Source organism: Scyliorhinus canicula, chromosome 9 (genome assembly GCF_902713615.1).
Source record: "Scyliorhinus canicula chromosome 9, sScyCan1.1, whole genome shotgun sequence".
In the NCBI taxonomy this organism is placed as follows: Eukaryota; Metazoa; Chordata; class Chondrichthyes; order Carcharhiniformes; family Scyliorhinidae; genus Scyliorhinus; species Scyliorhinus canicula.
Window position 1 is genome coordinate 91661050 of NC_052154.1, and position 26985 is coordinate 91688034.

At 48.4% G+C, this 26985-nt stretch overlaps 2 long non-coding RNA genes across 2 annotated transcripts in view; both read left to right on the plus strand.

Annotated features, from left to right (window-relative positions):
* The window catches only part of LOC119971528, a 79886-nt gene extending 68865 nt beyond the window's left edge, over positions 1–11021 (plus strand). Inside the window, exon 2 of the long non-coding RNA XR_005461864.1 lies at positions 10790–11021. This is a non-coding gene — a long non-coding RNA (uncharacterized LOC119971528). The remainder of the gene's footprint in view (positions 1–10789) is intronic.
* A 13048-nt stretch (positions 11022–24069) lies between these two features.
* On the plus strand, positions 24070–26097 carry LOC119971527. Its single transcript, XR_005461863.1, has 3 exons — positions 24070–24398; positions 25881–25975; positions 26060–26097. It is a non-coding gene; the product is annotated as an uncharacterized LOC119971527 (long non-coding RNA).
* Positions 26098–26985: the final 888 nt, after the last annotated feature.

Here is a 26985-nt window from a genome sequence, read left to right on the forward strand (position 1 = left end):
TCACATATCGACCTGCACTGTCCGCCAGCACTTTGGACGCGACGAACGACAAGCTCTTACCCACCAAAATTGCCCATGGTTCTTTGCATCAAGCCCCGAGTGAAACACCTGTCCCACCCAACTTTTTCTTAGCCTCACCTGATCTGTAACATTGAGGTGCATCTCCTGGAGCATAGCCACATCTGCTCCCAGCCCCCTCAAGTGAGCCAAGACCCGGGATCGCTTCACCGGACCATTCAGCCCCCTCACGTTCCATGTGACCAACCAAACCCGAGGGGCCGTCCCCTTCCCTCTCCGCCGATCAGCCATAGCCCTTCCTCAACCCACCTCGTGCCCAGGGAACCCCCCAAGCCTGCTCCCCACGGTGGCAAACCCCCCTCGCAACCCCCCACTTCACCATCCATTCCCTCACAGTCACTGCAGCAACAACCCGGCACCTCCCCTCCTCCTCCCCCCCAAACCTCCCCACCACCCCCAAGCTAGGGCCCCCCTAGCTGCGTTACCCCCAACATTATGCTTCCGTGAGTCAGCTGACGTCCGCTGACCCCGGCTACTCCTGCCATAACCACGCCCCCCCCCGCCCCCCCCCGGCAACACAGCCGCCAATCCCTCCCCCCCAGTGCCGGCCCCGCCCCCAATTCCTCCGGCGCGGGAAGAAAGCCCGCGCTTCCAACCCGAGCCCCGCCCCTCGACCCAACATGCGGGAAAAAGATGGACACATGACCCATCGGGACCCAAAACCACTCCCCACCCCACTAGTGGAAAAAACAAAAAAATCCAGCACAATATATAACCAACAGCCCCAAAGAAACCCCGAAAGAACCCAAATAACCATAACTAAAATAGCAAAAACGGCGAAAACAAACAGGAAACAACCATCAGCAAACACAGCCAATATAGGCGAAAGGATACCTAAGAGGGCAAAGCCTCCAAACAAAGTACATTTCCCCCCAGCCCCCCAAGTTCTCAGCCTGGACAAAAGCCCAGGCCTCCACCGGAGAGTCAAAATAGAGCTGGCGGTCCTTGTACGTGACCCAGAGGCGAGCCGGCTGTAGAAGGGCAAACTTCACCCCCTTCATGTGGAGCACTCCCTTCGCTCGATTGAAGCCAACCCTTCTCCTCGCCACCTCCGTGCTCCAGTACTGAAAAATCCTAACATCCGTGTTCTCCCACCTGCTGCTCCTCTCCTTCTTCGCCCACCTCAACACCCACTCCCGGTCAACCAAGCGGTGAAAACGGACCAGCACCACCCTGGGTGGTTCGTTCGGCCTGGGCTTCCGCTGCAGCACTCGATGGGCGCCTTCCAGCTCCAGGGGATCACGAAACGACCCCGCACCCATCAGCGAGTTTAACATTAGGACCACATAGGCTGCCAAATCCGAACCTTCCAGCTCCTCCGAGAGGCCCAAAATCCGTAGTTTCTTCCGGCGGGAGCGGTTCTCCATCTCCTCCATCCTCGCCTGCCATTTCTTGTGCAGTGCCTCGTGCGACTCCACTTTCACTGCCAGGCCCAAAAGCTCATCCTCATTCTCCGAAGCCTTATGCTGCAGCCCCCGAATCTCCCCGGCTTGAGCCGTCTGAGTCGCCACCAGTTTGTCCAGCGAGGCCTTAAACGGCTCCAATATCTCGGCTTTGAGCTCCTTGAAGGAGCGCTGAAGCAGCTCCTGCTGCTCCCGCGCCCACTGCTGCCACGCTGCTGCTGCTTCCCCGCCCGCCGCCATCTTGCTTTTTCTGCCTCTCGCCTTTCTCTGTGGTAATACCGACTTCTGGATCGCTCCACTGCGAGTCCAGTCCATCCACCAGTCGCTGGGCACACTGGCTGTGTTTCCCCCCGGGTGAAAAGTCGAAACAGCGCCATTGCGGGCTCCTAAAAGAGCCCAAAAGTCCAAAAAAAGCGGGAGCTGCCGAACGTGCGGCTTAGCTCCGCATTGCCGCCACCGGAAGTGCCATGACTTTAGTTGAGGTGCTGTTGATGACTTGGGGGGGGGGGGGGGGGGGGGATTAAAAGGGGGAAAACTGTGCAAACTGTTAATGATGCTTTGTTGGATTGTGTATTTTGTTGATATTGTTTATGTTTGGAATAAAGCAAGTTGTGGAGGGCTGGTTTAGCTCACTGGGCTAAATCGCTGGCTTTTAAAGCAGGCCAGCAGCACGGTTTGATTCCCGTATCAGCCTCCCCGGACAGGCGACGGAATGTGGCGACTAGGGGTTTTTCACAGTAACTTCATTGAAGCCTACTCGTGACAATAAGCAATTTTCATTTCATTTCTTTTCAATGCAGCTACAGTAGTCCCCCGTTATACCGCGCTCCGCAATACCGCGGTTCGCGATATACGGCGGGGGGGCTTATGGACCCCAACTGTCAGCTTCCCTCTCCGGATTAAAGTGAGCCGGCCGCTGAAATTGACACTGCCGGCTGAAATTGACACTGCCGGCTGAAATTGACACTGCCGGCTGAAATTGACACTGCCGGCTGCTCCTCTCTCACTGAGATAATAATTTAAAACCCCTATCGTGGATATCCGCGGCTCGGATGCAACGCGGGTGGCTGTCTTGGACCCCAACACCCGCGTTATAAAGGGGGACTACTGTATTATTTCTAGAGCCACTTCCTTAAGTATTCAGGAATGCAAATTATCTGACCCTGAGGCCTGATGGGGCTATTTCTGTGCTGCATGACTATGTATTCGAAGTTTTGTTGTGTTACTTATTTTGTTTGGAAGAATATCTAAGTCATTTTCATTACCCTGCCTTGAATGGAGTGGAAATGTTAAGGACAGAACTTGTGCTACATTGCCGTAGCCACCACCAGGGGGTAGCAGAGACCACAACTGTGTAAAATCTCTTTATTTCCTCTGTCTGGCCGGCACAATCTCCAGAATGTGTATTATAGAGCCAATCAACTAATTAGACGAACTGAAACTAATTAAGGGATAAATGAAAGGGGGCCGCTCTTGCAAAGAACAAATGGAGCACAGCCCAAAAAGAACAAAGAGGAATGGAAACTTAAAATACATCAAATCAAAATGGGATAACAATCTCCAGAGTAGCTCAGAGGAAGCTGTAATAACCAGGGTAGACTTTCAATTTGCCGCTGGAGGGCCACTCCTTGCAGAAATCTAGAGTGGATTTGAATTGAAATGACATGAAATGAAATGAAAATCGCTTATTGTCACAAGTAGGCTTTAATGAAGTTACTGTGAAAAGCCCCTAGTCGCCACATTCCGGCGCCTGTCCGGGGAGGCTGGTACGGGAACATTCCGTACATTCTGGTACATTCCGGTGAATGGGCGGAATGACTTTGTTTATTCTTGATATGTACAGAGGAGATGATATCTAAATGAAATCAACTGCCTTAACGGTAGCAACATTTGTGATTTTCATACTAAAACCTATTTCATATTGTTTAATAATGCATAGCCATGTTAATGGATTGAATACTGACTACTGAATGCTGTAAGAAAATAAAAATTGAATGGACGGAATAATCTATGCATTCAGGGTGCGGAACTATAACAATTTAGTGACACTATTATTCAAAGCACAGATCTCCACTGACTTTCATTCTTGGTCCTCATGCGCTCTATCCAGGCAGTGTCAAATCGAGGAAATTGCGCTCTTTTACCATCATCGATCGTCTGCAGATTATCTGTACCAGATCCTGATCGATTTGGTTCTCTGACCCCCTCTCAGGACTATGTCTGCAAGCAGCATGCTGCCTTTGACAGCTCTGTCAATGCTATATCTGGGAAAGTGCGCTGGTAAGAGATGGAGGTATGATTACAATGAAAAGCATTCATGAAGAGAAGGAATTTCAACTTGAGCAGAGGTCAGAGTGGAGAATGTCACCTTGAGCAGAGTTTAGCAAAGGGTCGGGAGCTCAGAATTTACTTTGTAATGTGCATGTGTGATTTACTGTTGAATGAATTTTAACTGTCCCTGTTGCTCAGAAGGGAAGGGGGAAGAGGAGCAGAGCATCAGTAATTGGGGACTCAATAGTCAGGGGCACAGATAGGAGATTTTGTGGGAGCGAGAGAGACTCACGTTTGGTATGTTGCCTCCCAGGTGCAAGGGTAAGTGATGTCTTGGATCATGTTTTCGGGTCCTTAAGGGGGAGGGGGAGCAGCCCCAAGTCGTAGTCCACATTGGCACTAACGACATAGGTAGGAAAGGGGACAAGGATGTCAGGCAGGCCTTTAGGGAGCTAGGATGGAAGCTCAGAGTGAGAACAAACAGAGTTGTTATCTCTGGGTTGTTGCCCGTGCCACGTGATAGTGAGACGAGAAATAGGGAGAGAGAGCAATTAAACACGTGGCTACAGGGATGGTGCAGGCGGGAGGGATTCAGATTTCTGGATAACTGGGGCTCTTTCTGGGGAAGGTGGGACCTCTATAGACAGGATGGTCTACATCTGAACCTAAGGGGCACCAATATCCTGGGGGGGGGGAGATTTGTTAGTACTCTTTGGGGGGGGTTTAAACTAATTCAGCAGGGGCATGGGAACCTGGATTGTAGTTTTGGGGTGCGAGGGATTGAGAGTAGAGAGGTCAGGAGCACAGATTTGACTTCGCAGGAGGGCGGCAGTGTTCAGGTCGGTGGGTTGAAGTGTGTCTATTTCAATGCCAGGAGTATACGAAATAAGGTAGGGGAACTGGCAGCATGGGTTGGTACCTGGGACTTCGATGTTGTGGCCATTTCAGAGACATGGATAGAGCAGGGACAGGAATGGTTGTTGCAGGTTCTGGGGTTTAGGTGCTTTAGTAAGGTCAGAGAAGGGGGCAAAAGAGGGGGAGGTGTGGCGCTGCTAGTCAAGGACAGTATTACGGTGACAGAAAGGATGCAAGATGGGGACTCTTCTTCCGAGGTAGTATGAGCTGAGGTTAGAAACAGGAAAGGAGAGGTCACACTGCTGGGAGTTTTCTATCGGCCACCTAATAGTTCTAGAGATGTAGAGGAAAGGATGGCGAAGATGATTCTGGAAAAGAGCGAAAGTAACAGGGTAGTTGTTATGGGAGACTTTAACTTTCCTAATATTGACTGGAAAAGATATAGTTCGAGTACATTGGATGGGTCGTTCTTTGTACAATGTGTGCAGGAGGGTTTTCTGACACAATATGTTGACAGGCCAACAAGAGGTGAGGCCACTTTGGATTTGGTTTTGGGTAATGAACCAGGCCAGGTGTTAGATCTGGAGGTAGGTGAACACTTTGGAGACAGTGACCACAATTCGGTGACCTTTACATTAGTGATGGAAAGGGATAAGTATACCCCGCAGGGCAAGAGTTATAGCTGGGGAAGGGCAATTATGATGCCATTAGACATGACTTAGGATGTGTAGGTGGAGAAGTAGGCTGCAAGGGTTGGGCACACTGGATATGTGGAGCTTGTTCAAGGAACAGCTATTGCGTGTTCTTGATCAGTACGTACCAGTCAGACAGGGAGGAAAGGGTAGAGCGAGGGAACCGTGGTTTACCAAAGAAGTGGAATCTCTTGTTAAGAGGTAAAAGGAGGCCTATGTGAAGATGAGGCGTGAAGTTTCAGCTGGGGCGCTTGATAGTTACAGGGAAGCGAGGAAGGATCTAAAGAGAGAGCTAAGACGAGCAAGGAGGGGACATGAGAAGTCTTTGGCAGGTAGGATCAAGGAAAACCCAAAAGCTTTCTATCGGTATGTCAGGGATAAAAGAATGACTAGGGTAAGAGTAGGGCCAGTCAAGGACAGTGGTGGGAAGTTGTATGTGGAGGCTGAGGAGATAAGTGAGATACTAAATGAATACTTTTCGTCAGTATTCACTCAGGACAAAGATAATATTGTGGAGGAGAATGCTGAGACCCAGGCTATTAGAATAGATGGCATTGAGGTGCGTAGGGAAGAAGTGTTGGCAATTCTGGACAAGGTGAAAATAGATAAGTCCCCGGGGCCTGATGGGATTTATCCTAGGATTCTCTGGGAAGCCAGGGAAGAGATTGCTGAGCCTTTGGCTTTGATTTTTAGGTCATCATTGGCTACAGGAATAGTGCCAGATGACTGGAGGATAGCAAATGTGGTCCCTTTGTTCAAGAAGGGGAGTAGAGATAACCCCGGTAACTATAGGCTGGTGAGCCTAACGTCTGTGGTGGGTAAAGTCTTGGAGAGGATTATAAAAGATACGATTTATAATCATCTAGATAGGAATAATATGATTAGGGATAGTCAGCATGGTTTGTGAAGGGTAGGTCATGCCTCACAAACCTTATCGAGTTCTTTGAGAAGGTGACTGAACAGGTGGACGAGGGTTGAGCAGTTGATGTGGTGTATATGGATTTCAGTAAAGCGTTTGATAAGGTTCCCCACGGTCGGCTATTGCAGAAAATACGGAGGCTGGGGATTGAGGGTGATTTAGAGATGTGGATCAGAAATTGGCTAGTTGAAAGAAGACAGAGAGTGGTAGTTGATGGGAAATGTTCAGAATGGAGTTCAGTTACGAGTGGCGTACCACAAGGATCTGTTCTGGGGCCGTTGCTGTTTGTCATTTTATAAATGACCTAGAGGAGGGCGCAGAAGGATGGGTAAGTAAATTTGCAGACGACACTAAAGTCGGTGGAGTTGTAGACAGTGCGGAAGGATGTTGCAGGTTACAGAGGGACATAGATAAGCTGCAGAGCTGGGCTGAGAGGTGGCAAATGGAGTTTAATGTGGAGAAGTGTGAGGTGATTCACTTTGGAAAGAATAACATGAATAAGGAATATTTGGCTAATGGTAAAATTCTTGTTAGTGTGGATGAGCAGAGGGATCTCGGTGTCCATGTACATAGATCCCTGAAAGTTGCCACCCAGGTTGATAGGGTTGTGAAGAAGGCCTATGGTGTGATGGCCTTTATTGGTAGAGGGATTGAGTTCTGGAGCCATGAGGTCATGTTGCAGTTGTACAAAACTCTAGTACGGCCGCATTTGGAGTATTGCGTACAGTTCTGGTCGCCTCATTATAGGAAGGACGTGGAAGCTTTGGAATGGGTGCAGAGGAGATTTACCAGGATGTTGCCTGGTATGGAGGGAAAATCTTATGAGGAAAGGCTGATGGACTTGAGGTTGTTTTCATTAGAGAGAAGAAGGTTAAGAGGTGACCTAATAGAGGCATACAAAATGATCAGAGGGTTAGATAGGGTGGACAGCAAGAGCCTTCTCCCGCGGATGGAGGTGGCTAGCACGAGGGGACATAGCCTTAAATTGAGGGGTAATAGATATAGGACAGAGGTCAGAGGTGGGTTTTTTACGCAAAGAGTGGTGAGGCCGTGGAATGCCCTACCTGCAACAGTAGTGAACTCGCCAACATTGAGGGCATTTAAAAGTTTATTGGATAAGCATATGGATGATAAGGGCATAGTGTAGGTTAGATGGCCTTTAGTTTTTTCCATGTCGGTGCAACATTGAGGGCCGAAGGGCCTGTACTGTGCTGTATCGTTCTATGTTCTATGTTCTAACTGTACATTTGAGCATTTTTGCTACTTACCATTAACAGGGACCAGCATTAGTGTAATAAACAGGAAATTTAGCAAATACTCCACAGATTAGTAGAATCTATGGAGCGAACAGCAAAGTTAACAGGTGGAATTTTCAATTTTTTAAGTGTGGTGCTTTGAGTAATAATCTGTACTAAATTGTTATTGTTCCACACTTTGAATAGATTCCGCACAGACACGCGGAATGTCACACATTAACAATGCAATGGTTACTGGGGCGTGAATCAGGCCAATTAACTACTTGTCTTCTGCTGTTGTTGGACCCCATCCACTCTGTAGATTCAAAGTATACATATTAATGATTTAGATGAGGGACTAAATGTAATGGGCTGGAATCTCCGCTCCCCCCATGCCAAAATCGGGTTTGGCGTCCCGTCGAAGAAACCGTTTTGGAGCACAAAATCGGGACCGACGCCGGTATTGCAATTCTCCGCCCCTCGAAAATCGGAGTACCTGTGGAGTAGCCACGTCGGTATCCACCGCCTCAGGCGTGAGGCCCGTCCCGCGATGTTCCATCCCTGACCAGTCAAATTCCCGACGGTGTGGTTCTAACCTGGTCCCACCGTCCGTGATCCTCGCGTGGCAGCTGCGGACTCAGTCCGGGGTCGCCACAATCGGGGGAGGGTCGATCGGCGGCAGGGGGGCTTTATTCGGGGCTGGGGGCAATGTGTGCGGGTGGTCCGGGGCGCGTGAGCAGCCGATGCGGGGCACTATTTTGGTGGTCCAGGTCCGCGGGCTGAGTCCGCCAAGGAGCATGGTGCAGCCGCTGCAGGCCAGCACCGTGCACATGGGCGGCTTCTTACCCGGAAGTGACATAGTCCCAAAAGCGGAGAATCCAGCCCACCATCTCCACGTTTGCAGTTGACACAAAGCTGGGTGGGAGGGTGAGCTGTAAGGAAGATGCAGAGATGCTTCAATGTGATTTGGACAAGCTGAGTGAGTGGGCATACAAGGCAGATGCAGCACAATGTGGATACATGTGGGATTATCCACTTTCGTAGCAAACACAGGAAGGCAGATTATTACCTGAATGGCTATGGATTGAAAGAGGGGAACGTGCAACAAGACCTGGGCTGAAGGGGAGCATGCTGGTGAAGCCAACTGGTATAGAAATGCAGAAAATAGAAGCAGGAGAAGGCGGTTTGACCCTTCGAACCTGCTCTGCCATTCATTATGATCATGGCAGATCATCAAGTTCAATACCTGATCCTGCCCCCCCCCCCCCGCCCGCCATATCCCTTGAATCCTTTAGTAGCAAGAGCTATATCTTGAAATTACACAATGTTTTGGCCTCAACTACTTTCTTCGGTAGCGGATTCTACAGACTCACCCCTCGCTGGGTGAAGAAATTTGTCCTCAACTAAGTCCTGAAAGGTTTACCCCTTATCCTCAAACTATGACCCTGAGTTGTGGACTCCACCACCATTGGGAACATTCTTTCTGAATCTACCCCGTCTAAACTCTTACTAATATAATCCTGTAAGAAGTCTTACAACACCAGGTTAAAGTCCAACAGGTTTGATTCAAACACGAGCTTTCGGAGCGCAGCTCCTTCCTCAGGTGAATGAGGCATAGGAGAGATTTGAGTTGGATAGGATTATATTCATCGGAGTTTTGAAGAATGAGGGGAGATCGCATGGAAACCTATAAAATTCTTACAGAATTAGACAGGGTGGATGCAGCAAGGATGTTCCTGATGGTGGGGGAGTCCTGGGCCAGGGGACATAGTCCAAGGATTACTGTCCTTCCCAGCCAGCTCAACTGCAGCCTCCTCAAATTCAGTGAGGGTGATGCTGACCCTCCTCGGCCTGCAATCTTTCCCACTTGTGGTGTGCCTGCCTGCTCAGTGTGTGGAGCATTTGGGACTGAGATGAGGATAAATTTCCTCACTCAGAAATTGATGATCCTGTGTAATTCTCCACCACAGCAGTTGAGGCCAAAATATTGCATGTTCTTGAGGAGTTAGATACAGCTCTTGGGCTAAGGGGATTAAAGAATTTTGGAGGGGAAAGGGGGATCAGAGTTGAATGATCATGATCACAATGAATGGTGGAGCAGGCTCAAAGAGACAAATAGCTTCCTCCTGTTCCTATTTTTTATGTTTGAGTAGGTCCAGAGGCCAAAATGAAGAGGACCCACACCCAATTCTGTATTTGGGAGATCATTAATTATGTGTCGTTGAGTATCAAGTTGAAGAACCTAATGGACTGGAAGCTGATCATATTTAAACACTAGGGGCAGCATGGTGGCACAGTGCGTTAGCCCTGTTGCCTCACGGCGGCGAGGTCCCAGGTTCGATCCCGGCTCTGGATCACTGTCCCTGTGGAGTTTGCACATTCTCCCCGTGTTTGCATGGGTTTCGACCCCACAATCCAAAGATGTGCAAGGTCGGTGAATTGAACACACTAGTTGCCCCTTAATTGGAAAACAATGAATAGGGTACTCTAAATTTATAAATAAATAAATAAATAAATATTTAAACATCAGTCCAATAGACTGTCTCTCCAGCCCACCTGTCTTCAGGAAACTGCCACTAATGGTTGGCAACCAGAAGAACAAGGCGTGCAGCCTCAAGAAGATGGCAGCACTGACCTCACCAACCAGGCTCACGAGGCATTGATCAGAGGAGTGCAGGTGCACAGACACATCCTGCATCCTAGGGATGGCTCCAGGAAGCATCGTGACCTCACGTCTCTGGTGTGGGTCCCAGATGAAACACTATCCAGTACAGGAAGAGGATAAATGATAAACACCATTCAGTTCTGGAGGAGGAAACATTATTTAATCCGCTCAAACAGTGTTAGTCATCCTTCAACTCCTTCCTGCATCAAACCCTCATCATGGCATCATGCACTTAAACATCTACTCTCTTCATCGATATCACAAAACCATTAGCAGGGGGCACATATCAACACTCATCCTCTCATGGACGCTTTGTCACCACCACCATTCCATCTATTACGTTGCTCACACTCCATCCACTGGCCCTTCTTGGGAGAGCTCACCACACAGCCACACAAGTGGGAAAAATTGCAGACTAGAGGAGGGTCAGCCGACATCATCGCCCTTACTGAATTCGAACAGGCTGCAGCTGAGCTGGCTGGGAAGGTTTAGGGGTTAATTCTGTCCACTGTGAGGATACTTGCCAACCTTCCAGGGGCAGGATGTTGACTGGGACATAAAGCACCAGGTGTTGAAACTCAGGCATTCTCATGCCAAGCTTTGCTTGTTTAATACTTTATTTATCCAACTATTTACATCTTGCTAACTTTCCCAGCGCTTATCTTTTCCAGACTTGTTTATTCCACTGTATAACAATGAGGCCCTTCTGCTAGTTCGTTGGACTTCACCTCGGACTTGAGTCATGATTGGTGCCAGGAGCTGAATCTTGAAGCCGCCATTGACACCGGGGTCCCTGACGAGCTGATGTGCGAGAGATTCTTGTGTTGTATTCTAATCTTATATTACTCTTGTATGATATTCTTATACCATATCATTCTTATCAATAAAGTAGGGTAGACAAAACTCTGTCGCTCTCTTCATTACATTGTGTTCGAATCACAAAATTCGAGACAGAAGGACAGAGATCTTTACAATGGTGAAGGGGGGATCAGCCTCTTCCAGCAAACGTTATGGGTCACACCTCACTTCAACAAATCCTGACAATCAGTGAGTCACATATAGCCCATCAACTGAAACTCTCTATTGTTGAGGCACCAGCAGGTTGAGGCCTGCAAAACAGCTGGTCATGAGTCTGAGCCCCCAGACCACATCTGAAGAGGAAGCTCTTGAAAAACTGTCACAGTGCCCAGCAACACAGACAAACACACCTCGGTGTGCACAACTCTCGCTGAGGCTCAAGCGCACATTCTGGAGAACACCTCACTAACATGTCCTTACAGCAGTCGAAGGCAGGGACATCCCAAGTCTGTGGCCCTGTAGCTATTCCATCTGAGTCAGATAATGAGCCTCTGAAAACGGATGCCAACTTAATGCTGGAGATGCAACAACAGGGAGTGAGCATCTGGCAGCGGTCACCCAGGACACAAGAGTCAATAATGGAGGAGACCATCTGTATTCTGTCTGATGTCTTGGTTCCGACATACGAGTGTCATGAAGTCACCAGGGGAATGTTGGCGACTGCCATGGACTTGCTCCAGCAGCTTTTCTGGATTTGCACTCGGCCTTGCATTCTTTATGGCACTATCAGAATGTAGTTGACATGGGGATTGGGCACCTTGACCTCCTAGCAGGTGTTGCATCTCCTCTAGGAGTCAGGGCGGGGCCATCAGACACCCACCGGGAGAATGATCATCAGCTGAAGAATCTGGTGGCTTCCACTCAGGACAGTCCAAGGATGTGAAGCTATTCAACTGTCCTCTAATCCTATGGATCCATCTACTCCAGTTGTTCAAGTCACTGAGGGTGCTTCCACTCCTGAGCAGAACACCATTATGAATCTGATCAGGGCAGGAACCTGCAGGTCTCAGACCAGCAGAAGTATTCCGCCAAAGCCATCAGTGGACATCAGGACACAGCAGTCCATAGGCTACTTGAACTCTGCTGTGGATGTCGGTGCTGTCCCCAGGTGTAGTGATAGTGTTAGGAAAATTTATAAAATATTGATGTGAGCATTTGAGTTGCAGGTAAATTGCACTTTTGGGAATAAATGTTGATGGTTATGTGAACGTTTTGGTCAACTGAAGATCTGAGTTTGTACATTAGAATTCTCTTATATCGAGTTTGAGCAATCCTCCCCCTCTGACAGTGTCCATCTGTGAGATTAAAATTAATGTGATGTCAACCTCACTGGAACAAATCTCTGCACCCTTGTGTGATGCCAGCGAGATGTGTTTAAATCTTTGCTTGAAGTGTGTGATGTAAGCATTTCTAACATTTCTTCCTCATGGAATAGCATTGAGTGAGGAAACCTTATCAGCACTGATATACTGGTGACATTTGTGTCTTCTCCATGGTGGAGCCAGAACATCATGCACAGGAGGAGATCACTAGGCAAGTCCTCATCTCAGTTGCTGCAGTGTTTGTACCATTTAAATGGTGGTGAAAGTACCATGTCATCTCCACATCACTCTTGTTCCTCAGTAGATTCTCAATTCCCAAAGTGAGCACATTCACAGAGCACATTCAAACCATTACTGCAACAGACATACAATACAATATATATATATATATAAAAAATCCTACATTCATCACACCAATGCCTTGAAGACTAAGGACAACAGTGACACCTCCCAACTCAATGACGGACGATCCATCCATAATGTGTCACACTAACTGACCACCTCCCCCCCCCCCACATATTCTGAGTTCTGCGTGCATCCCCTTGCAGTAAAATGTGCCTCGCTTCCCCTCCACTGGTTTGTACCCTTATCCTTCTTCACCTTCCTAAACCCTCAGTCTACCCTCTGTCTTCCATTATTCCACATTGTCTTCCAATCCTTGCCCCTCTGTCTTCAATTATGCACCCTCTCAGAACATTTGCACAGCTCTTATTCCACATTGCTTCCCCTTGTCCCATCACCCTAGCCCTGGTTGCAATGCTTGTTTGTGAAAGTGGAGACTTGCATGCGTGCTGCAGTGTAGTGGAGTCCTTCTCGACAACATTGGCAAAGACAATGCTACAGCCTCAGCCGTGTGGCATCCATCACAACAAGAGTGGCACAGCACAATGGCAGGGAGGTTATATATGCTGTCATCACCTCAAAGGCATAAGCGAGCTGAGGTCTGACTTGTGCATGCCACACGTTTTTCAAACGGGTTTGTGGCTGATGTAATTTCCCGTTGGCATGTCGCAAGATTGAAAGATGTGTTGAGACTCTGATAAGCAGCTGTGTTCATCAGCATTAATGATATGTTGTGAATGCAAATTATGTTCACATTACTGGGCAGTGGGATAATTGACCCACCATTGGGAGAATTGCAAAGTGTTCTTTCCCAAGCAGGTTTTTCAATATTTGCTCATGCCTAGATTCTCCACTCCAGCTCACTATGAAACCTGTCTCAGGTGTGATGGGAGAATTTCACCCAGTTGTTCAGGTCTATGATGCTGGATTCTCCGATTTTGAGGATATGTCCCCATGCCGGCTTGGGAACGGTGGTGTTTTACGACAGAGAAAATGGCGTAAAATGACCACCGATCCTCCTTTTGGCTGGTGGCTAGCAACAAGGCAGCATACAGCACCCGGCTCTAGCTGCCAATACGGCCTGGAGAATTGCTGGGTCCGTGGCTGCGCATTCGCACGCGGTGCCCTGCAGCGGTAACATTATGCAACATGGCACCGGCCGCTCATGGACCCGGCGCGCAAAATAGTGCCCCCCTTTGGCTGACTCGCGCACCCCTGCCTGTTCCCTCTGCCTGCTGATTGGCCCTCCTCCGACTGTGGTGGTGCTGGAGTGAGTCCACAGCCGCCACGCCATGGTCCCTACGAGTGAGACCATGAGAGACCCACGCCGTCGGGAACTCGGCCGGTCGGGGTCGGAGGTGGCTGCTTCCGCGCGGGCCCGCTTTGTCGCTATGACATGTCGCGACACAGCGGGCCGCCCGGAAGAAGGTGGGCCCCCACTGCTCGCGTGCGCCCACCAATTGGTAGCCCCTGATCATGGGCCTGGTCATCGTGGAAGCCCCCTCCAGAGTGTGATCCCCCCACCAGGACGGCCACCGGGGCCGAGGGTCTGAGCTCCCGCCGGGTGGTACCATATGTAAATGATGCCAGCGGAACTCGGCAGGAACTCGGCCGGCTGACCGTGGAGAATCACCGCAGGGGCCTCTTTCAATGGCCCCTGACCAATGCCGCATCGACGGTGCACGTGCGACTGCTGCCGATTCTCCGGTCTCCCGAGAATCGCGTCCCGGCGCGGAGCAGCATGGCGGAAATTATTGGCGTCACCGGCAATTCTCCGATCTGAAGCGGGCTCGGAAAATCCTGGCCATGGTATCTCAAGTTCTTACAAGAAGCAAGGGAGGAAAATGTGAATATGCTCATAGGATTGATTACAGTAATACAGTTGATGTGGCCGACATGGTTTTTAGCAAGGCTTTGATAAGCTCACACATGGCAGGCTGGTCACAGATGTCAAATCCCTTGAGTCGCAAGAGAAAGTGGATCCCATATTGGTTCCATGGCAAAAGGAGAAGGCTGATTGATTGTTGCGATTGGAAGGCTGTTACTAGTAGGGGTCTGCAGGGTTCCGTATTTCAGTCCGTTTGTTTTTTGTAGTTTATACGATTGATGTAGACTCCAATGTAAAAGCACGATGAAGACATTTGCAGATGTTACAAGATTTGGCGGTGTGCTTTAGGTTGTAGGCTGATATCAATGGACTGGCGAGGTGGACGGTGAGGAAAATGGGATTCTGGTTTAATAAGAGGTTATGTGTTTTGTGCCAATACACAATAAATATGAGGGTACTTCATGTGGGGAACAGAGGCAATTTGGACATTGTGAATTCTCCCTCCGTTTACCCGAACAGGCGCCGGAATGTGGCAACTAGGGACTTTTCGCACTAACTTCATTGCAGTGTTAATGTAAGCACCTTAAAGGCAGAGAGTAGCAATGGAAGGGTGCTTTTCTGATTGGAGGTCTGTGACTAACGGTGTTCCACAGGGATCAGTGCTGGGACCTTTGCTGTTCGGAGTACATATAAATGATTTGGAGAAAAATGTAAATGATCTGATATAGTAAGTCTGTGGATGACTCAAAGGTTGGTAGAATTGCGTATAGCGAAGTAATGCATTTTGGAAGGTCTAATACAGGTAGGGAATATACAGTGAATGGCAGAACACTTAAGAGTATTGAGATCAGCAGCGATCAGAGAGATCTAGGTGTAGAGGTCCACAGGTCACTGAAAGTGGCAACAAAGGTGGAGAAGGTAGTCAAGACGGTACGCGACATGCTACTTCATTGCCCGGGGCATTGAGTGTAAATATTGGCAAGTCATGTTGTAGCTGTATAGAACCTTAGGCCACACTTCGAGTATAGTGTTCAATTCTGGTTGCCACACTACCAGAAGGATATGGAGGCTTTGGAGAGGGTGCAGAAGAGATTTACCAGGATGTTGGCTGGTATGGAGGGCATTAGCTATGAGGAAAGGTTGAATAAACTCGGTTTGTTCTTACTGGAACAATGGAGGTTGAGGGGCGACCTGATAGAGGTCTATAAAATTATGAGGGGTATAGACAGAGTGGATAGTCAGAGGCTTTTTCCCAGGGTAGAGGGGTCACCTAGGAGGGGTATAGGTTTAAGGTGAGAGGGGCAAGGTTTAGAGGAGATGTACGAGGCATGTTTTGTTACACAGAGGGTAGTGGATGCCTGGAACTCGCTGCCGGAGGAGGTTATGGAAGCAGGGACGATAGTGATGTTTAAGAGGCATTGACAGATACATGAATAGGATGGGAATAGAGGGATATGGACCCGGAAGTGCAGAAGATTTTCGTTTTGACGGGCAGTATGGTTGATAGAGATAGATAGAGAAATACAGCACAGAACAGGCCCTTCGGCCCACGATGTTGCGCCAAACTTTTGTCCTAGGTTAATCATAGAATTTTGGACAATTTTTCATGGCCAATCCACCCAACCTGCACATCTTTGGACTGTGGGAGGAAACTGGAGTACCTGGAGGAAACCCACGCAGTCACGGGGAGGATGTGCAGACTCCACACAGACAGTGACCCAAGTCGAAATCGAACTTGGGACCCTGGAGCTGTGAAGCAATTGTGCTATCCACAATGCTACCGTGCTGCCCTTAAGAAGTTAACCTACACTCCATTATTCTACCCTAATCCATGTACCTATCCAATAGCCGCTTGAAGGTCCCTAACGTTTCCGACTCAACTACTTCCACAGGCAGTGCATTCCATGCCCCCACTACTCTCTGGGTAAAGAATCTACCTCTGACATCCCCTCTATATCTTCCACCATTTATCTTAAATTTATGTCCCCTTGTAATGGTGTGTTCCACCCGGGGAAAAAGTCTCTGACTGTCTACTCTATCTATTCCCCTAATCATCTTATAAACCTCCATCAAGTCGCCCCTCATCCTTCTCCGTTCTAATGAGAAAAGGCCTAGCACCCTCAACCTTTCCTCGTATGACCTACTCTCCATTCCAGGTAACATCCTAGTAAATCTCCTTTGCACCTTTTCCAAAGCTTCCACATCCTTCCTAAAATGAGGTGACCAGAACTGCACACAGTACTCCAAATGTGGCCTGACCAAGGTTTTGTACAGCTGCATCTTCACCTCACGACTCTTAAATTCAATCCCTCTGCTAATGAACGCTAGCACACCATAGGCCTTCTTCACAGCTCTATCCACTTGAGTGGCAACTTTCAAAGATCTATGAACATAGACCCCAAGATCTCTCTGCTCCTCCACATTGCCAAGAACCCTACCGTTAACCCTGTATTCCGCATTCATATTTGTCCTTCCAAAATGGACAACCTCACACTTGTCAGGTTTAAACGCCATCTGCCACTTCTCAGCCCAGCTCTGCATTCTATCCATGTCTCTTTGAAGCCGACAACAGCCCTCCTCACTATCTACAACTCCACCAATCTTCGTATCATCTTCAAATTTACTGACCCACCCTTCAACTCCCTCATCCAAGTCGTTAATGAAAATCACAACAGCAGAGGACCCAGAACTGATCCCTGCGGTACGCCACTGATAACTGGGCTCCAGGCTGAATATTTGCCATCCACCACCACTCTCTGTCTTCTATCGGTTAGCCAGTTTGTTATCCAACTGGCCAAATTTCCCACTATCCCATGCCTCCTTACTTTCTGCACAAGCCTACAATGGGGAACCTTATCAAATGCCTTACTAAAATCCATGTACACTACATCCACTGCTTTACCATCATCCACATGCTTGGTCACCTCCTCAAAGAAGTCAATAAGACTCGTAAGGCAAGACCTACCCCTCACAAATCCGTGCTGACTATCCCTAATCAAGCAGTGCCTTTCCAGATGCTCAGAATTCCTATCCCTCAGTACCCTTTCCATTACTTTGCCTACCACCGAAGTAAGACTAACTGGCCTGTAATTCCCAGGGTTATCCCTATTCCCTTTTTTGAACAGGGGCACGACATTCGCCACTCTCCAATCCTCTGGTACCACCTGACAGCGAGGACGAAAAGATCATTGCCAACGGCTCTGCAATTTCATTTCTTGCTTCCCATAGAATCCTTGGATATATCCCGTCAGGCCGGGGGACTTGTCTATCCTCAAGTTTTTCAAAACGCGCAACACATCTTCCTTCCTGACAAGTATCTCCTCGAGCTTATCAGTCTGTTTCCCACTGTCCTCTCCAACAATATGGCCCTCACGTTTGTAATACTGAAGAAAAATACTTGTTCAGACCTCTCCTATCTCTTCAGACTCAATAGACAATCTCCGCTACTGTCCTTGATCGGACCTACCCTCGCTCTAGTCATTCTCATATTTCTCACATATGTGTAAAAGGCCTTGGGGTTTTCCTTGATCCTACCTGCCAAAGATTTTTCATGCCCTCTCTTAGCTCTCCTAATCCCTTTCTTCAGTTCCCTCCTGGTTATCTGTATCCCTGCAGCACCCTGTCTGAACCTTGTTTCTTCAGCCTTCCAAAAGTCCTTCTTCCTCTTAACAAGACATTCAACTCTCTTGTCAACCATGGTTCCCTCACTCGACCATGTCTTCCCTGCCTGACAGGGACATACACATCAAAGACACGCAGTACCTGTTCCTTGAACAAGTTCCACATTTCACTTGTGTCCTTCCCTGACAGCCTATGTTCCCAACTTCTGCACTTCAATTCTTGTCTGACAGCATTGTATTACCCTTACCCCAATTATAAACCTTGCCCTGTTGCACGCACCTATCCTCTCCATAACTAAAGTGAAAGTCACAGAATTGTGGTCACTACCTCCAGAATGCTACCTTGGAGGGCCGAAGGGCTAGTTCCTGTGCGTACTTTGTTTGTTCTTTGTAAGCCACTTGTAATAACAAAGATTATTATTATTAAGTTATGAGGATAGGGCTGGGGAATGGATGTAGGTAGGGTGCTCTTTCAGAGGCTCTGTGTAGACTTGATGGGCTGAATGGCCTCCATCTGCACTGGAGGGATTCCATGGATGGATGTGCAGTTTGAGTCCAGGGCAGCCAACCAAGATCTGCTAATTCCCATTTTCTGCACCCGGAAGTGAAACAGCTCGATTGTCCCAGTGTGTGGGACGTCACCACCCCTTATTAACATAATATACAAATACGTCACAACCATCGCCCTGGCAATGGATTACGTAATCAAAACAAATAAAGGGAACGTTGCTCTGGACGGTTAAACGGTTCAAATAAATTGAAAGTGGAAAAGTTGTGGGTTAGTCAGCGAGGAAGCATCACCAAAGCTGAGAGCTTCGACTTTGACAGTCGGAGGAAGATAAGATTGGCGGAGGGAGGCTACGTTCCTCCAAGTCGCGAGAGGAAGGAGGCAGACTGGCGAGGCGTCACTCCCGTGGTGAGGGTGTCCTCCCGTTATTCACTCACAACACGAGAGCGGTCAGTTTATTGGGGCGGGGACAGTGAGAAAGTCAGGACAAGAAAGTCTCCTTTTCAACCCCTTCTAAAACCGACCCAGAATTTGCTCCTAACCTCAATTGACACTGTTAATCGCGCCCATTACTACGCACCAGAAATGGGAAAGGGCAGGAATTGGGAATCGGTGAGAACTTTCCACCTTGTTGATGGAGAAGGCAGCTGATCGCCCCATGCAGGACTATTCGTTCCTGGCTGACTCGGCCAACATTTATTGTCCCTCCTTCATTGTGCAAACCACAATTGCTGTGGGTTTAGCTGGGGTCCTTCCCTGAAACACTTTAGTCCAGATGCCTGTTTTCTCAATTGAATTGGAATTTCGCAACCTTTCAAATTTAAACCTGTTTCCCCAGAACATTTACCCCACCTTCCCCAATTACTAATACAGTCAGTGACCAGGCCACAGTCGGAGTTTGCCCGCCAATCCTTTACCAATTGACAAACTTGCTGGCTATGCTGTACCTGAAATAAGAATCGGTTAATATTTACACGTTTATTGTTTTTCCCGCCTCTTAATATTAGCACCAAAATTTGAAGGTCCTGGTGTCCACACTGGTGCAAAAGCACACTCCCGTTCTGGTATACATCCAGGTCCACTTCTCCAGTCATGTCTGTGCACATAATACAGGAAACCGAATCGATCTTCAATTCCTCAGACAATAAGACAAACCTGATCCTGAGCCAATTCCCAGGTCCACTTCCCCACCCCCTCCACAACATTCTTTTATTTGTGTGGATCTCTGACAAATTGCTCAACCATATTCTTTCACTTGGTGGCTCCGAGTCCGTGCCACACACAAAAAGTCCATCTCCGGCTATCAGGAAGGAAAATGCTAACACTTCGGCCTTTCTCCCCACCTGTGTGCCCGTATCCTCCGACACTCCAAATATTGCCACCTCCAGACTGAGCTACTGTTACTTCCAAAATCTTCAACATGATATCTGCAAATCCTGTCCAAACACCCCACCCCTTAAAACTCGGACCTGCCCAAAACATAGGGACGTGGTTTGTCGGCCTCCCTGCACACCTCCAACATCTATCCTCCACCCATGGAAAGAACCGACTCATCCTGGACACCATCATGTGGGCCCTGTACAGCACTTTGAACTCGATGAGACTTAGTCTTGTGCACGATGAGGATGCATTAAACCTTTGTAAAGCCACACTCAACACTCCAGTCTCCAATGCCCCACCCAGCTGCTCCTCCCACTTGCACCTAACATCCTCCACTGGGGCACTCTCTGTTCAACAGCTCACCATATAGATCCGAGACCTTGCCCTCCCTATTTCCTCCTCAGACAGGAGTTTGTCCAGCAGCACCGGGAATGGTAGCACTGGAAAGGCATCTCATAGATTACATAGAATTTACAGTGCGAAGGAGGTCATTCGACCCATTTGGGTATGCACCGGCCCTTGGAAAGAGCACTCTGCTTAAGCACACCACCTCCACCCCTATCCCCATAACCAATAACCCAGCCTGACCTTTTTGGACATGAAGGACAATTTAACATGTCAATCCACCTAACCTACACATCTTTGGACTGTGGGAGGAAACCGGAGCACCTCGCAGAACGCATGCAACACTGGGGAAAACGTGCAGACTCCTCACAGACAGTGGCCCAGGGCGGGAATCAAACCTGGGACCTGGAGCTGTGAAACAACTATGTTAACCAATTTGCAACCGTGCCGCCCTCCTTATGAAGTCCCTACCCTGCAGATGCCTGGACCCGTTTCCCTTTGGCAACTGACATGTCCCCTCCACCTCTACCAGGTCTGCAAACATCCATCCAACAAATAAATACCTAAAATATTCTATCCCCACCTGCTGCCATCCCCGGAACCTCACATCCAACCTGACCAGGACAACCTATGATTGTCACAAATCGGTGCCCACAGGGACATGCGTTCCATTCTAAAATGCTGTTGGCACTGGTTCCACACTCTCAATGTTGATATCACCACCAGGCTTGAAAAGTACCTGACTGGCGAGAATGGAAGGGGTACCAACATTAGTATCCACAAAGTGATCCCTTTATATGCGGCTACCTCCATCTGCCCCCAAAATGACCACTCCCCCTCTGCCCATTTCCTAACCATTGTAATATTTGCTGCCCAACAATAGTTTTGCAAGTTCGGCAACGCTAGCACCCTCCTAGCCTGTCGAGCCTTACCCGTCCACATGAACCTCAAAGTCATCCCGTTAACCATTCAAAAAACGGATTTGGCTACAAAAATCGGGAATTTCTGAAACACAAAAAAAACTTCAGCAACACCATCATTTTTACAGTCTGGACCCGACCAGCCAACGATAATGGCAGCACATTCCACGTCTTAAGTCCACCTTTATTCCCTCCACGAACTGAGCAAAATTCAACTTTTGCAGCTGGCCTAACTCAGCGTATCCCAAGGTAACGAAAACTCTCCTATAGCCGAAGTGGCAACCGCTCCAAACTCCTCCTCTGCCCCTGAGCATTAATGGGGAATACCTCACTTTTCCTCATGTTGAGCTTTTCCCCCATGTTGAGTTTATACCCCGAAAAGAGACCAAACTCCCCCAAATCCCCAGCACCTCGAATAAGTATACCCACTCAACCCGATCGAAAACATTCTCCGCATCCATCGCCGCAACCACTTCAACGTCTTGGCCCTCCAAGGGCTTCATGATTACATTCAGTAACCTTCAGACATTCATTAACAGCTGCTGCCCCTTCACAAATACCATCTGGTCTTCACGTATCAGTCCCAGCACACAATCCTCTATCTGCATTCGCAGTACTTTTGTCAACAGCTTTGCATCTATATTCGACAGTGAAATCGGATAGTACGACCCACATTGCTCTGGGTCCTTGTCTTTGTTTAAAATGAGCAGTATCGAAGCCTCAGACAGCATGGGGGAGGGGGCGGTGCTCTCCCCTCTCCAATGACTTATTATACATCTCGACTGATAGGGGCACCAGGTCTGACCCAAATTTCTTGTAGAACTCGCTGGGAACCCAACCTGATCCGGGGCCTTCCCCATCTACATCGACCCTACTCAACCTGATCTGGACGCCCAGTTCCTTCACCTTCCCCTTCACTACCTTCAGGAACTCCAGCCCATCCAAACACCGCCTCATACCCTCACCCCCTACCGGAGGCTCCGAGCTATACAATTTGAGGTAAAAAGCCTGAAATGCCTCATTCACCTCCTCAGGCTCTGTTACCCCCATATCCCATCATCTCTCATCCTCCCAATTTCCCTCACCACCACCTGCCTCCTCAGCTGATGCACAAGCAAAATTCATATGCTGCCACTCTGGCCCAGTCGAGTTGTCCCATCACATTTCCCGTGAACACAAGCCCAAACTCCATCTAAATAGTCTCTCTCACCTGCAACAGCACCACCCCAGGTGCCGCTGAGTACCTCCGTTCACCCCTCAGAATGGCCTCCACCAACCTCAACCTCTCAGCCTTCTCCACCCTCTCTTTGTGCCCCGGATCAAGTTAATTCCTCCCATGACCACCGCCTTCAGCACCTCCCACCTTCCCTACTTTATCTAGCTCCACATAGTTCCAGATGGCTACCCCTATCTTTTTGCAACCCTTACCTACCAATAACCCCACATCCAACCTCCACTGTGGCCTCCCATAAATCCACCCAATGCAGCATGTGGTCAGACACCATGATCACCTAATATTCCAGTCCAACCTCCCACGCAAACAGTGGCATATCATGACAAAGAAGTCAATCCAAGAGTGCACCCGGTGGATGTGTGAGAAGTATTGAAATTCCTTCACCGTGGCCTCTCATGGGTCTGCTCCATCCAATGCGTTCCATAAACCCCAGCCACTCCTTTGCCATGACTGGCACTATTGGGGACCTGGGTCATGACTGGCCCAGCATCATATTAAAATCAGCATCTAGCATCATATTAAAATCCCCCTGCTAATCAGCCAGTGCATGTCCAGGTGTTGAATCTTTGTCAAAACTCGCCTCAAAAATTCTACATTGTTCCAATTTATGGCAGACCTATTCACTAGCACCACGGGCATCTCCTTGAACCTCCCACTCAACATCGCAGGCGGGATTCTCGAATAATGGGTCTATGTCCCCAGGCCGGCGTGAAAACCGGCGCCAACGACTCCGTCATCAATGGCCCCTAAAAGCGACGAATTCTCACCTTTATAGGGGGCTAGGTTGCTGCCGGAGTGGTCTCCGCAGCACCAGCCAGCGCAGAATGGACCGCGCGAGCAGCCGGCGTATTTCCGTGCATGCGCGGAATGGCAGGAGTATTTCCGCGCATGCGCAGGGGTTCCCTTCTCCGCGCTGGCACCCGGGCAATATGGCGGAGCCCTAAAGCGGAGAGTTAAGTACGCCCGCACAGAACCAGCCCGCCCTCCGATTGGTAGGCCCCAAACGCGGACTAGGCCATCATGGAGGTCGGATCCTCCCGTACCCCCCTCCAGGACGGCCATCGCACAATCACCTTTCTGGTCCCGCCATGTGGAAAGTGAATAAACGACGCCGGTGGGACTCGGCCAAACACGTTGGTCACTTGGGACATCGGGGTCCGGAGAATCGCCGAGGGGTGGGGTGGGGTGGGGGGGGGGGTGCTGTCAACGGCACCCAACCGGCGTGGCGGCGGGTGCCCGAAGAACGGCGGCGGAGAATGGTGAAGCCTGCTTCGGGATGGCGGGGCACGGTTCTCATGCCGCCCTGGGGATTCTCCGACCCGGCGCCGAGTCGGAGAATCCCGGCCCACATATCTACCCCCAGGGTCAGTTTTTCCACCTGATAGGCCATGCTCATATTGATGAAGACTGTCAGCCACCAGCACCCCCCCGTCCCGTCCCGTCCCGTCCCCCCACCGCTTGTCTTCATATCCAAAGCCGACTGAAATACCTCCCCCAAGCAGCCCTTCCTCAACCTTGTCTGGTCCCCCACCTTCAAATGCGTCTCCTGAAGAAACACCACATCTGCATTCATGCTAGACAAGAAAAATGCAGTTCTTTGCAAAATGGATTTCATTCGAACGATGGACTGTAACATCACTGATGTCACCTTTGTTTTCTGAACACTGTGGACAGGTTTGCATGACGTCTCGTATAACACACTTGTTTATGTAATATGAAGGATAAGCTCGAATGACGTCTGAAGCTTGAAGGATTGTTTAATTTAAACATACAAAATATGGTACGACCGAGATTTAAGCAACGATACCCTGGGATTATGTGCAAACCTGACTTTCAAAGCTCATCAGCCCTTCAGCTCGAACCTGGCCAAGCTCGCTCTAATGGGAAGTATACTTGATTCAAGCTGTGAGTCTTGAAAGTTATGTAAGTGCTTAAATAAACACACAGCTGTCGTCTTGGTGAAATCTTAGAGATATAATAAAGCTGTGTTTGAAAGTAAATCAACCTGACTGTAAGTATAGAATTCTCTCTGTATTTGACAGTTGCAGCCAGCAGTGGCACAAGCCCATCTGACCAGCCTGTCTATATCCCCCTGTAATCTAAGTCTATCCTCCTCACGATGTACCACCCCACAAATTTTCGTATCATCTGCAAAGTTACTGATCAACCCTTCTACATTTATATGTAAATCATTTATATAAACCACAAACATAAGGCCACCACTCATCCCTGCCAGACACAGGCGTCCAGTCAGAAAAACGCACCTTGACCAGCACCCTTTGCTACCTACCACTCAGCCAATTCTGGATCAAATTTGCCAAATTCCATTAAATCCCATGGATTCTTGCCTTCACTATCAGTCTCCCATGTAGAACCTTATCAAAAGCCTTGCTGAAGTCCAAGTAGACCACATCAAGTATGAGTGATATCCTTCCACAATTCTGTTGACAATCCAGCCGTTCAACAGTTCGCCACTCCCCCCACACTACACGGGGCATATTTTATTGTGGAAGCTGAAGATTAACATTTCAACAGGAAACTGAAGATTGACATTTCAATGTAACGGAACCAGTAATTAAACAGCATCGTGAGGCACATGCCTAAGCCATGACCTCCGACCATTTGCTTTTGTTGTTCGACTGGGATATTCTCAGCTGAAAGTTCAACTGGGTTTGTTCTTTGCACCATGATTATGGATAAAGTCAAGCAGCATGTCTGCAGCATTTACAAGATGTTTGAGTGGGAGATATTGTGTGTTCCCTCATTGTCCACTGTATTCTGCACATATCTGATCCATGTCCTGTAAGGAGTTTGTCTTGCGTTTTCCCTACAGTGCAGAATCCCCACAGTGCCAAGGAGGCCATTCAGCCTTTCAAGCGTGCATCGCCACTCCCAAACTGCCCGTCGACTTATGTCCACTCATCCTCCCTATGCCTGTAACCCCACCTTTCTGATTTCATGTTGTACTCTGAGAAGTGAGAAGACAAACAGAATGGAACCACTGATGTGACACAGTCCCCAAATCTCATTGAAACCTATTCAACAAGATTGGTCCGAGTTTCTGTGGTAACATAGTTTACTGACATTGTATTGACCATGGACAATGCACCTAACCTACACATCTTTGGACTGTGACCCTGGGAAGATTGTGAAAACAGTCACCCAATGCCGGATTTGAACCCAGGTCCCTGGTGCAGTGAGGCAGCAGTGCTAACCACTGTGCCACTGCACCACCCGAAAATCTTAGGAGCAGTTAGAGGAACCCACCACGTGGGACTAGCGTGTGTTTCTTTTGGCTGTCCCCAGACTTTTTCATTTGCTTCCCTCTTGTGTGTCTATTTTGTTTTGTGTTCACCTGCTTCAATGGCCAACAAGTCTCACCAATGTTTGACTTTATATTTTCAGAGACGATGGCTTTTATTCAAACAAAACACGCAGCTGCTGCAGATCTGAAATAACAACAAAGTGCTGGAAAAAAATGAGCATGTGTGGCAGCATCTGTGGGTAGAGAAACAGAGTTAATGTTTTGAGTCCAGTTTGTTTGTGCGATTGAACCCAAAAGGTTAACTGTTTTCACTGCACAGATAAAAGAGAACAAAGAACAAAAGAAAGTACAGCAGAGGAACAGGCCCTTCGGCCCACCAAGCCTGTGCTGACCATGATGCCCGTCTAAACAAATCTTCTACACTTCCTGGGTACGTATCCCTCTATTCCCATCTTCTTCATGTATTTGTCAAGATGCCCCTCAAATGTCACTATCGTCCCTGCTTCCACCACCTTCTCCGGCAGCGAGTTCCAGGCACCCACTACCCTTTGTGTAAAAAACCTGCCTCATACATCACCTCTAAACCTTGCCCCTCGCATCTTAAACCTATGGCCCCCCGTAATTGACCCCTCTACCCTGGGGAAAAGCCTCTGACTATCCACTCTGTCTGTGCCCCTCTGTCTAGGGTTATTGAACATTGTTTCCAGCTCTTTCTGTTTTGACTGCTTTACCTTTCTGATTTCATGTTGCCCTCTGAGAAGTGAGAAGACAAACAGAATGGAACCACTGATTACCAAATTCTCATTGAAACGTATTCGACAAGATTTGGAGTGAAAAACAAAACTGAAAACTACATGGTCTGAATTTCAGTGGTAATATGGACTGTACCGACAGTAGAAGTGGGGTTAACCATTCTGGATTTTAGTTGATTTCACTCTGAAGAGTAGATTTCCTCGGATTTCTGATTTTTCACATCGGTCGATATTGAATTCCATGAGGAGTTTAAGACACACTCGATGAGAAGGTAAGAAAAGGTCTGCTCATTCATCCAATAAACTTGAATTTTCTTGCCCCAACATTTTTGAATTGAGAACATTCCAGGATTTCATTCTTTATTGCCCAGAAGAATGAGCCTCTGATTAACCACTTTGACAGAATAGTAACACTATTGTGATACTGAAGTTGATTTGTGAATGCTTTGTGATTTCCTGCTATTTGTGTAAGTAGCTACCACTTTTATTGCAT